At 44.1% G+C, this 13,522-nt stretch overlaps 1 protein-coding gene across 1 annotated transcript in view; it reads left to right on the top strand.

The window, feature by feature from the left end:
- Positions 1-13,522, top strand: part of GALNT9 (polypeptide N-acetylgalactosaminyltransferase 9) — a 220,569-nt gene that overhangs the window by 68,564 nt on the left and 138,483 nt on the right. The gene's annotated exons all lie outside the window — the stretch shown is intronic.

The following is a 13,522-nucleotide window of genomic DNA, read 5'->3' as shown; positions in this document are numbered from 1 at the left end:
TCTAATGTGGCCTTATTTCTCACTTCCCCCTCTGCCCTGTCCTTACAGAGGGAGATCATGCATGCTTCTGATTCATATTCAGCGTCAATAGCGTATAACTCCTTAATTACCAAACTTAAAGCCTCTATTATCCCACCATCTTCTTTCCTCAGGGCTCCTCCTACCACTGGTTTTCCCAGATGGTTTGATAAGGACTGTCTTGATGCTAAGAAACAGCTGAGATGGCTATACCTTCAATATCGACACCAAAATTTAACCACCCTCCCCCCTGAGTATTTTATTATCAAAAAATACTATAAGCATATGATAGTCATCAAAAAAAGGCAGGTGATGCATGAAGATTGGGAAGCCTTAATTCAAGCCTCCAGATCAAATAATTCGAAGTGTTTTTGGGAGCTGATTTCTGGTTCTATGAGCCCACTAAATCCGGCCCCTTGCCACATTTCCCCATACCTCTGGGAGAAATATTTTTCTGCAAACAACGAGACTGTAAATGCTGTTTCCTTTATTGCTAATTTAACAAATCTTCCCACTTGGCCACCTGTAACCCAAAAAGAAATTATTGATTTGATTGCTAGCTTGAAATCCGGCAAAGCTCCTGGACCTGATAACATACTTTCTGAAATGTTGAAGGCGCACCAAGCTTGGTGGGCCCCTCTTCTAGCAAATTTCTTTACTCTGATCAATAATTCCGGATGGTTCCCTGAGTCTTGGCTTGAATCCATAGTTATCCCTATATTTAAAAAAGGGAACAAAGAGGACCCAGCAAATTACCGCCCAATTAGCCTCCTTTCCATTATTGGCAAACTATATGCCTGCTACTTAAAAGAGAGACTCTCATCTTGGTTGGAGGAGGATAATATCCTTGGGAGGGAGCAGGCAGCTTTCCGGAAAGGTAGGTCTGGGATAGAACACTGTGTGATTTTAAATCACTTAGCTGAAAAATACAAGAACCGCTGGGGTAACGGCCTGTTTGTTGCCTTTGTCGACTTGAAATCGGCTTTTGATTCCATCCCTAGGGAGATACTATGGGCGAAACTCGCAAAATCTACGATCGACAAGAGACTCCTCTTCTTAATTAGCCGTCTGCACCACCACACATCCTTTCGTGTTAGATGTAGTCGTGAAGGTCATCTCACAAACCCCATTACTACAACAAAAGGAGTTAGACAAGGCTGCATACTAGCCCCACTTTTATTTAATTTTTTCATGAATGATCTGTCCCTTTATTGTCAATCCCCGGACTTCCACCCCCCTAAGTTAGCAAACCTGCATTGTCCCTTGTTATTGTATGCAGATGACGCTGTTCTCCTTTCTGTTTCTAAAGTAGGACTCAAACGCCTAACTAAAGCTTTTATGAGTTTCTGTCATGATAACAAACTATCTATAAACTTTTCCAAAACTAAGATCTTAGCTTTTGCCAAGCACTCTCCTGCTCACGCATGGACAATTAATACCCATAAAATAGAACAGGTTTCTCATTTCAAATACCTTGGTATACTTTTTCATTCCTCTCTGTCCTGGAATCCCCATATCCGAGGGGCTATTTCTACCGCTCGCAACTCAGCCAGTGGTATTCGAAGGTTCTTCTTCACTAAAGGAGGACAATACATTCCGGCAGCCCTAAAGGTTTTTAGATCCAAAACTATTTCTCAACTTCTCTACGGGGTACCTTTATGGATTGGCGCCTTCAACTCTTCTGCGGAGGCAGTTCTCTCCTTGTTTCTCAGACAAATTTTTGGCGTTCCCAGGTGCGTTCCTGCGGCGGTCCTTAGGTTAGAATCTGGCCTAGTCTCACTTGAGTCTCAAGCGTGGTTGGCCGCCCTAAATTTCTGGTTTAAAATGTCTTATGAAAAATCTACTGGCTATCTCCCTTTACTCTGGGAAGACTCTTTTACCTCGAAATGGGCCCGTACGTTTACAAATTACCTTGCAAGTATTGGCCTCTCAATTGAACATCTGATGTCCCTCGCTCCAGAGACAGTTAAACATTCTATCCGGACTCGTATCAACGATATGGACTTCCAACGCTCCATAACTGCAGCCACCTCGACCTGCTCTCCTATACACTTTGGTCTGAGCTTTGTGCCTATGCTCAGTGCCCTTTATCTGGAAACTCTTACGATCCCCAAATATCGTCTAGCCTTTACAAAGGCTAGATTTAACTGTCTTATCTCTGCCTTACTTGAAGGGAGATTTAAACGTATCCCGTATGCAAACCGATTATGCCTTTGTGGTGTCAGCGCCATAGAAACTCTCTCTCATGTCATCTTTGAGTGCGCCCTATATGACGATATTCGCTCCAAATTCATAACCCCCATCATAAATAAATACCCCTACAAACCGCTTAACTGTTTACTTTTACATCTTTTGTCAGCAGCTAATAAGGATACTATCTTGTCAGTTGCTAAATTTATTTTTGCGGCTCAATCAATTCGGAAGGCATCTATCCTTTCAGAAGCTTCCGCCACCCAACTGTAACTGTTTTCCTTGTTGTTTTATTGTTTTACTGTTTTAACATGACTGCAACTTTGTAACCTTTTATTATAAATGTATGTAGTTTTATTTATAAATGTCTTTTGGTCTATGACCGTATCAATAAAGATTGATTGATTGGTGCTCCGCAGATATTAATGGGCTCCAATTCCCATCAGTTCAAGATGGCCAATGGCTAATGATCTGGAACAATGGGAGTGGGAGTCAAATAACATCTTCCAAGCACCACGTTGGTTACCTCTAAGCCATTGGAATTTGGAGGAGAAGGAGACTTCAGCTCTGATAATTTCAGCAGTGGCAGAAGTCTCCTTCACAAGTTGACAGGCAGCTGCAACACTAGATCAGGGATGAGCAACTCATGGTCCAAGGGCCATAAGCCTTTCAAGGAGAAGCCAAAAGTGTGTTGGCATTGGAGCCAACCATAAAAAAGGTCTCGCAAGTTCACCATTATGAGCCTCCCCTTTTTTAATTTGAATCACTGAGTTTATTTAAATTCCACCTTTCCACACTGAGCTGTGCCCAAAGCACAGGGCCAAAGTTTTGCCACACCTGGTTTAATGGTTAGGACCAAGGCACAAACCACTGTTTCCAACCTGTTACCCTCCAGCACTACCAATGCCATCATCTCTGACCATTGGTCATGCTGTTGATAATTATAGACCAACAACTTCTGGAAAGCACCAGGTTGGGGAAGGCTGCTCTGGGTTGCAATGTGACACAGTCCAGTCATTCAGTAGAGTTTCTTGTAAATCTAGGTGGCTTGCCTTGGCTTGCTTTCCTTTTTCTTTTAGCCTTGGCCTCTGCTTTCTTTGAACTATTCAGCTTACCAAGCGGAAGCAACCTGCTGAGTAAATTATACATAACCCTTGAGCATCAAGTTACCTAAAATATTAATTTCTTCACACTGTAACAGTATCAGCTGAACAAGCAAACACTAGGGGGTAGGTTTGCTCAGTCCACCTCCTTGTTTGTTTACTTCTCTTAGGGACAGACGAGGGTCCTGTTCTCCCCTGAAAGCTCCAAGAAGTCAGTAGCAGAAGCTGGAAATGTATCTGAAGCCAGTGGAGGCTGGTCCAGTAGGGCGAATGGGGCACTGCCCCACCAACCTCAATCTGCCCTCAGCCAATCCCCATCTGCCTTCCTTCTTACTTTCAGCAAGTCAGGTGTAGCTCTGCTTGTCATTGGCCAAGGCTCCCTGCTTTCCGCCCTACTAGTCCCAATGGGCACCAGCACCACTGAGTGGAACTACAGCTTGGAGTAGATCCCAAGGAAGGACTTAAATCCAAGCTGGAACCAAACATGAAGCGGGGGTGGGGATTGGAGTGAAAAACATCTGGAGAGCACCAGTTTGGGGAAGATGGTTTTAGACCGTTGCCCCATTTTGCGGCTCTAGATTTGATAACAGATTGAAAAGAGTCCCTTGTGAAATATGCAAGAGGCCATTAAAAAAGGAATTGTTTGTCAAGTGCTCTTAAGCTAGTTTTACGCAGTAGAAGCCAGTTAGGGGAAGTCAAGAGTGGCAAATAATTGAATCCGCTCCCTGGTTTCCGTCTGTCTCCCCAGCACATTGCTACATGAGCTCCTGACAGGAGAGCCTTAATGAAATCCCTAATGGGTTTTTTTTAGCACTCCAAATGCCTATAATAAGGAAATGTCCCTCATTTCAGAATGCCACAATTCCATATAGCACAATGGATGTTCTTATAATATTGCTTACCACCCCCTGCTACCTGCTATCCCTGTATTATAGCAGATAGCAAAGCTAGCTTTTAAAAAAACAGCAACAGAACAAGACACACATGTGTTATATTGTAGTGTAGTAACTGCTGTGGCAGAAGGACAGGTGTGATAGCGAGGGTCATTGGATCGGCCCAGCTCCTCCCCCCCCCGAATGTCTTCCATCAGCAGCCATTCCACCTGGCAGCCTCAGAGGTGAGACAGCAAGGCCCCCTGCATCTGCTCTGCTCCTGCCTCCTAGAATGACCTTCTTCAGCAGCTTTTCCACCTGGCAGCTTCAGAGGTGAGATAGCGAGGCCCACTGCATCAGCCCTGCTCCTCCCTTTCTGAAATGTTCTCCCTCAGCAGCCATTCCACCTGGCAACATCAGAGCGGGAGGTGAAATAGCAAGGCACCCTCCATTGATGTGGCCGGGATGTACACATTTGGCTTCTCCCATCCTATACCTGCCCCATGTATCACTGATCCATGAAATGTTCCTCACAGGAATGCCATCTAGTAAAGGGATTGGGGGGGATGTTGGGGAGTCATTATGTTTGCCTGGTTCAGAAGCAAAATGCAAGCCTGTAGAGGGAAAGACAATGATGATTCAAAGGAAACATACGGTTCCCAACATCAGAGGAACAATGGATTAAGCAATGGAGATCTTTGCACAGGTGTTGTGATAAAGCAAGGAATGGTCTGCCACACAAAGGCAGAGGAGGGAAGTTGCATGCCTTTTCCAACAAGACATTTAGTCCTTGAGAGAGAGAGAGAGAGAGAGACAGAGAGAGACAGTGAGAGAGAGTGCTTTCATTTAGGAGAGACTCTGGTGACAGCACTTTGAATGGCTTCAATATAAATGTCAGTGCAGTTCTCTAGAGATCCAAAAACTAAACCTGAACCAGCAACCAATGTTGCCATGTCATCTCTGGATATGTCTCTGTATGTTGGTGGAAGGGAATGTTAAGGGATGTTTGCTGAGCAAGGTAAAAGGCACTAGAGTTCTTGGTTGTTAGAAGCTTTGAAAACCAGGTGGGAGTAACAAGTATATGGCTGAATTGCCCCTTTTCTGGTATCTCATGCTCAGCCAAATTAAAACCCTAATGAGAATAACATGTCTACATTGCCCCTTCTCTGGCATTTCACTGTCAGCCAATTTAACACCAGGGCAAGTTAGAAGGCGTTAGTTTCCATTGGTAGTTAATTAGGGTGGAAATAGGTTTATTCTGGCTAAGGATGGAATCTATTGGCCAGTGCCGGTTTGAAAGCATTCCGTCATCCTAACAGGCTGGTATCGATTTAAGTTCATTCTTTCGCCACTAGCCACTGGTTTTAAGGATCAGGAGTTTTTCTCCCTTGCAAAAATATTTGGAAAGTAAAAAAATGGTATTTTGAAAGGAAATATCAATAAATGGAAGGGAATATTGATAAAATTATCAATATCAATATTTTAGAGGCAGTTTTTAAAATTAAAATCAAATTTTGAAAATAGCCGTGGAAAATCACTACATAAAAACCCAACCCACAACAACAGAGAAGAAGTGAATTAATGGAAAATTTAGTGCTAAATCCAAATTGGACAGAATTCTCACACGTCCCTAATTCTGGCCCACATGCCCACGTTTTGTTTTATTTTATTTTATTAAACATGTTATCTATAAATTATGCCATTGAGTATCATATCTTCCAAGGTTTAATCCAGAGGTCCTGATTTAGGGAATGGGGGGAAGGGAATTCAATTTGGTTTGCACTGTAAGCTGAACTTCCCTAATTTGAACTTTCTGAAACAAAGAAGAGAAACAAAACACAGCTATCATTTGAAACCATGCACTTCTCCAAATGCTGCCATGCCGTTCTCCACTCAAGCAATGAGTACAAAAAATGCATCTGTTAGGGGAAAGTGTGCTCACAAATGCACCTATTCATGAAAATAATAGACAAAAATATGTCATATTAAGGGAAATTGCTCTGCAAACGTGTATATTTGGAGAAATGTCAGACTTGACTACAGTGACACATGCCTTAGTTACATCCCGATTAGACTACTGTAACACGCTCTATGTAGGGCTGCCTTTGAAGACTGTTCGGAAACTTAAATTGGTACAAAGAGCTGCAGCCAGAGTGTTAACTGGAGCTGGACTCAGGGAACATACAACCTCTTTGCTATACCAGCTCCACTGGCTGCCAATATGTTTCCGGGCACAATTCAAAGTGCTGGTTTTGACCTATAAAGCCTTATACGGCCTGGGTCCAGGTTATCTGTTAGATTGCATCTCCCTCTATGAACCTGCCCGGACTTTAAGATCATCCGGTGAGGCCTTGCTCAGTATTCCATCTTTTTCACGAGTTCTTCTTGCTAAGACACAGAACAGGGCTTTTTCGTTGGCCGCCCCCAGATTGTGGAATTCCCTCCCTAGTGAAGTGCGATTAGCTTCCTCGCTTTTGTCCTTCCGTGCTAAGGTGAAGACGATCCTATTTAAACGGGCCTTTAATTGAATTGTTAATTAACTTTTACCTTGTATTTGACTTAATTCATTTTAACTGTTTTTAACTTTGTTATTTACTGTTTTAATTCTTTATGATTACTTTTGTAAGCCGCCCTGAGTTCTTTAGAAAAAGGGCGGGGTATAAATATTTTAAATAAATAAATAATAAATAAATAACACACTGGTGAATTTTCATGAGGACTTTTTTTTAATACAAACTGATGTGGAAACATGGAGAACCAATTTTATATTGGAAAACTGAGCAACGGAGAGAAACCACAATTGTTCCAACTCCCACCTCAGGTTCTGATTGGGGAGCTGCTGTGATTTGTTGTATTTGAGAACTGGGTTGGGATGAGAATTGTTCTGGGTATAGTGCTGCGTTTTCTTCTGTTCCCTGGTTTAAAAAAATCTGAGTTTGTTGGTCTAGAAATATCTTCCACGATTTCATTGCCGTGGGGCTGAGTTCTGAGGGTCCACCACCTACACAGGGAGAAAGCTGTAGGACAGGTATGGGGAATTTGTGGTCCTTCAGATGTTGTTGGACTCTTTTGGATTCTTTTTTTTTTTTAATCATTATTTATTTGAAAATTTAACAATGAAAGGGAAGAAGAAGAAAACAATGAAAAAAGAATAAAATAATATATATATATAAATACTGAAGGTACAAAAATAAGAAAAACAAATTAAAGGGGAAAATAATATATGAATATTTATTTATTTTTAACTTTCTGTCCCACCCTTCCTCACAGAAAAAGCCCAGGGTGACAAATGGGGTGAAACATTAATAACATCTATAAACCATCTTAAAAACAAAACATCTTAAAAACAGATTTTTAAAAATATTTAAATGTTTATCTACTACTAACACCCATCTGTACATTCATCTCGAGTTAAGCATATAAGTTAATATAAGCCCTCTAGATGTCCAGATAGGTATCCTCTCAAAACGGAGGTCTACATGAATTATATTCACATGTAGCCGAGGCAGTGAGGTCTTCAGTCCATTGCATAATAGACGATGGGTATTTATCCTTCCGGGCTTGAAGTAGAAGTCTCTTAGCAACCATAAGGGCTCTCATAAAGTCCACTTTTGTTGTCCCACTATTAACCCCTATACTACGGGAATATAATTAAAAAATTCATGAACATCTGCAAATATCAAGGACTTTGCCAGTACAAAATTAAAACAGTTGAAAACTTCAGATCAGAAAGAATGTATCACTGGACAAGCCCACATCATATGCCTCAGATGCTGCTAAGATTCTAGACGAACATGAACAATCTCTTCCCTGATTGCTTCCCATTTGAGCGCATGATTGCCTCCACACCCAAGAATGATAGCATATATAGAGGTTATAGCTTTCTTGAATTCAAGGAGCTGCAAGGGATTAAAATAACTATATGACATGTGTGGGCAGCCCAACTTGATGAAAGTGATAGGAGGAATATCTTCATCCTTCACCAGGACAAGACTGACCTGGCTCCAGGAAGCAGATCAGATTATTAACAGATCCATGGCCATCATTTTCCATTCAGCTCAATCGTGAATCAAAGCCCCCCCAAGGTCTTCAGGAAGTACATCTCCCTCTCACTGCCTAGCCTTCAGATGGATGAATCTCCCAATGTCCAAAAGTAGGTTAGGTATCCATGCACAATGCTGGTGTCCTTCAATGCTCACTAAGCCGGCTAATCCAAACTCATCCCTGCCCTTACTGCAAACTAGTTGTAACAACCAATTAGGCAAATCTAAAGCCCCAACCCAAAGATCTGGGAGAACTCAAGGCCAACAGGAGAACACACACACACCCCAAATCCAACTCAGTCCCTTAAAGGTGTCTGGCTAACTCCATGCTGCAGATGCTGCAGTGATATGGAACCTCAGGCTTAGGGGGGCAAATGTGGCCTTTCAAGTCTCTCTGTCTGGTCCTCAGGACTCTCTCAAGATCATGGCCCCCACCATCACTGCTTCACACCCTCTTTGAGTACTTTTGCCTCACTGGAATGTGTCCTGGAACTCTGACAATGCCTCTAGCTTGGAGGATTGAGAGGGATTTGCATGAGTGTGTGTAAAAACTAACCTAGTTAAATTTACATTCATTGCTCTGCTCACCACTAGCAGGAGGCCCTTGGCGAGTTGCCTAGAAGGGAATGTGGCCCCTGGGCTGAAAAAAGTCCTCCATCCTGCCATATTGGGAGGGTGAGATGCGGCACTAGCCGATAAAAAGTCCAAAGCCCGAGCAGCACTGACTTTTCAAGCCATCCCAGGGTGGACACATCAATGTGTGTTGGCTGGCCTCTTAAGAGCTGAACCTCCTGTGTGTGATCAGCCTCAGCAGGCAGAGGGACAGATCCGTGGAGCTCACTTACAAACATAAGTAGACCCTGCTGGATCAGGCCAATGGCTCATCTACTCCAGCATCCTCTTCTCAAAGTGGCCACCCAGATGCCTGTGAGAAACTTGCAAGTGGGACCCGAGCACAACAGCTTTCTTTCTACTTGTGATTCCCAGCAACTGGCATTCAGAGGCATCCTGCCTCCAACTGTGAAGGTAGAAGGTAGACATTGTGGCTAGTAGCTATCGATAGCCTTATCCTCCATGAATTTGTCTAATCCCCTGCTGGATCAGGCCAAAGGTTCATTTAGTCTGTTCTCACAGTGGCCAGGCACGTGCCCAAGGAAAGTCCGCAAGCAGGACATGAGCACAATAACACTCTCCCTACCTGTGATTCCCAGCAACAGGGCATACTGCCTCTAACAGTAGAGGTAGGACAAACCCATACTGACTAGTAGCTTCTCTGTACTTGGGTGCGATTCCTCATGATAACAGTCCCAGGCTATGGCCTGAAGCAGTCTGTCTCAACCGGTGTGCCTCCAGATGTTGTTGGACCACATTTCCCATCTTTCCTGACCATTGGCAATGCTGGCTGAGGCTGATGGGAGTTGTGGTCCAACAACATCTGGAGGCACACCGGTTGAGAAAGGCTGGTCTGAAAGCACATAAGGCCGGCTCCCTGCTGAAGCTAAGCAGGGTCAGGTTTGGTCAGTGCTTGGATGGGAGACTGCGTGGGAACGATAAGTAAGCCGTCTTGGGTTTCTATCATGAAAAGAAAGGCGGGGTAGAAATGTAATAAATAAATAAATAAAATATTTCATCTCTCTCTCCTTTTGTTTTCCTGCACGGGTCTTGCTGGTCCTTTGTCCAAATCCTTCTTGCTGCAGCTCAGCAGTTCAGTGCTTCATCCGTTACACTGAAAAGTTCATCCAGGGGGTTGGAGGAAAGCCTGTGTCCTTACTGCTCCCTAACCATTGCTCACTTGCGTCTTCAGTTTACATTCCCTTTACATTTCTCTACACCTCAACCACATGCACTTACATTGTCTCATTGGGGTTGCATCACGACGGTTTATTATTCAGCTCCTTTGTTCTGTTTTACTCCAGCAGGATTGGGGAGGGAAAGGGTTCATTACTTGATGGGGGGAAAGGGCATGAAATACAGTCATTAACATTTTCCCCAAGAGCAAGAAGTAAATTCTAATTAGGTTGATTAGGCAACAAACTTAAGTTTTGCCTGCAAGATTTGGCAGTCAAAGTGATGGCTGGTTCTGCTGTCAGCAGTTGCTCTTTTGTCCGAGGGAGAGTCAGAGGTCAAGGGTTTGATCTTTGTCCTCACTAGGGATGGGGGAGAACTTTGATTCTGTTTTCACGCGAAGGCGAGCCTTCACACTTCGTGAAGCAACACACAAACTGAAGCACAGCCACTCTTTGAAATTCAAACTTCTCCAAATTTTGTGCTGAATTTCTCAAACCAAATAATGCATCCAAAAATTCATATAGCAGGTTAAAGCGTGCACAAAAGAATGCATATATCAGTGGCGATAACATGCACGACAGTGTTAGATGAGGGGAAATTGCTTCAGAAGAATGTGTATGTTAGGAGAAATTCACACAAAAATGCTGATCACTTTTCATGAGCACTATTTAAATAAAAAAAAATTCAAACTGATGTAGAAATGTGGAGAATTGAACTTAAGAGTGGAAAAATGAGAAACTAAAATGGGCAGATTCATCCTTCCATAACCATCACATAACTAAGGTCATATCCTCACCATACATTTACAGCAAATGGCTTCCTTCAAAGAATCCTGGGAACTGTAGTTTACCCTCCCGAGCTCCAATTCCCAGCATCCTTAACACACTACAATTACTAGGATTATTTGGGGGAAGTCATGTGCTTTAAATGTATGATGCGGATGTGACTCAAGTGCTGTCCTCGATTTTTATTGATAGGGAAGAATGTGGGGGGGGAAATATGTGTCCTCGGTAGGGATGGGTGAATTTTCTCTGTTTTTCATTTTTTCCAGTTTTAAGTTAAGATTTCCACATTACTTTCCAAATATTTTTTCCAGTTTTAAGTTAAGATTTCCACATTACTTTCCAATATGGCATTCCGGTGGCAGCCAGGAGTGTACAAACAGGCTATGCTGCCAGAGTGAAATATGAGTGGGGAGGCAGGAAATGTTGGGGAGACCTACCGTGAATTTGCCCCCAAAATCTGCTCATGCTGGCTTCTCAAATGTGGGGAGCTTTCAACCAAACCAACACAGAACTCCTCCCCCCTTCAGACCTTCCTGCCTGTGGGAAGGCCAAGGATGGAGCGAAGGTGTGTTGGAGTGACCCCCCCATGGGTGGAAAATAGACATAACAGCTGGTATAGCACAGTAGGGAGGAGAGCCTGGCTGGGAATCCAGACTCTGTGAGTTCAAATACCTGCTCGTGTCTCCTGGGTGTCAAGGGCCAGCTAAAGATCACCCCCACAGTGAGTGGCTCAGGGGTTATGTGCCCTACCACCTGTGCAGCCGTGGGCAAGCTGCATAGTCCCAAGGAGCCCAGTTGCCCCCCAGCTGGCAGTTGTAGACAGGGAAGGGTCTGGCTTGTGTAGCTGTGGCAAGCTGAGCAGGCCCTAGCCAGCTGTGGAGGACTAGCCTCAGAGAGAGACAATGGTAAACCTCTGAATACCTCTTACCATGAAATCCCTATTCATAGGGTCACCATAAGTCGAGATTGACTTGAAGGCAGTCCATTTCCATTTTTCAAATAGACCTATACGGTGCAATCTTAAGCTTGTGTGCCCAGCCTTAAGTCCCTCTGAATCTAATGGGACTTGCTTTCTCTCATAAATGTGTTTAGGATTACTGCCTTAATTGGCCTATTTACAGCGGTTTATTCAGCTCCCTGGCAGGTTTCTTAATACATGCCTGCAGCAGGGTTTTTCCTAGACCATGATTCCATGACCGGTGGCTAAGATGGATGGGGATGATGGGAGCCAAGAACATCTGGGGACTCAAGGTTCTAGTATCCTAGACCAAGGAAAAAAAGGGAAGTGGGAATGTGGAGGTCCAGCCTGAACAGCCATGACTGGCATGCAATTGCCTCTTCTGATCTTGTTTCTTCGTTAGAAATAACAGCCTGCAGTGGTGGGGATCCTCCTCAGGGCCAGACTCAGTGCAGACTGGTGGCTCCAGTGTCAGTGGGGTAGTGAATCCACTTTGGGTTTCAGCCCACATTTCCAAGGAGCTCTCCAAGGTGCTGAACCTATTTTGGGAATATGTTTCAACACATTGGACAGCTCCTTGAAAAGCTGGGCAGAAACCCAGAGCAGATTCACTGGCCCACTGACGTCGGAGCCTCCAAACTCCACTGATCACAGGATTAGTTGCAGTGGCACGAGGGGGCATTCACAACCCTGCCCAAACTCCCACTCTTATCAGGATAGCACCGGCATGCGATTTACCAAACTGTAGTGCACAGTGGACCTTTGTGGTATACTGTACGAGCAGCAGTACTGTCCCCGTTGGGACTGGTAGGGCAGAAGGGAGGGACGGCCAACAGTAAGTGGAGCCACAGCCACTGATAGGTGGAGCCAATTCATTCTCATTTGTCCCCACCCTCCTCCCTGCTGAATTCTACAAGGACAAAACCAAGTCTAAGGAGGAGGAAACTGCCAGCCAGTGCCAAACCCCCTGGAGTGGTTGCAAGAAAGGGAGGCAGGTGGGAGCTTGTGGGGCTCAGTCTGAGGTTGGTGGGGCAGTGCCCCATTTTCCCCGATGGACCAGCTTCCACTGAGAGCGAGGTTGCTAGCAGGACTTTAAATTGTCACATCAAGGACATTGGGGTCGATAATGGGATCCCCAAGGCTTTTGATACAATGAGGCTAGGACTGGGTCAGAAAATGGATTACTCCAGGATCCCCCCACACACACAGAGAGAGATTGTCAGGGTTTATTTGGTAGTCAATCACATTCTATCCCTACCCCCACCCCACATACCACAGAGATAAATGGCTAATGGTTAAAAAAAATGGGATCATCAAGTTGAAATGATGGGCCAGGAGGTCACTAAGTTTGACAAGAGCAAGGAAAGTCATTTCCTGTGGTATCATTAGCTGTATTTTAGAGAACAGGCCTCGTAATTGCTATGGTAATTGGACCCTGGATTTGCCTGTGAGAGCTTGTCGGGTTTTTTAATGTTAATTTCTATGCAAGGGAGAGAGTTGGGATTTCACTTTCATTACAGGGTGTGTTGCAGAAGACTGAGCTCTGGGTTGATATCTGGGGCAGTTTGGGTTAATTCTCAGGCTCACTGCATGGCCTGAATATCCAAAACTGTTTAGATAGGGCTCAGAGTAATCCTCAACAATTTTCACAATTGTGGTGGCTGGAAAAAGCATATCCTGGTTCAAACAGATCCTCTGTGGATCTACAGATGCCCTTGGACTAAAACTCCCATCATCCCTGACCATTGGCCATGGTGGATGGGGC

Source organism: Rhineura floridana, chromosome 19, assembly GCF_030035675.1.
Source record: "Rhineura floridana isolate rRhiFlo1 chromosome 19, rRhiFlo1.hap2, whole genome shotgun sequence".
Lineage (NCBI taxonomy): Eukaryota > Metazoa > Chordata > Lepidosauria > Squamata > Rhineuridae > Rhineura > Rhineura floridana.
The sequence above is the reverse complement of the archived record's forward strand: the minus strand, read 5'-3'. Positions and strand labels throughout refer to the sequence as shown.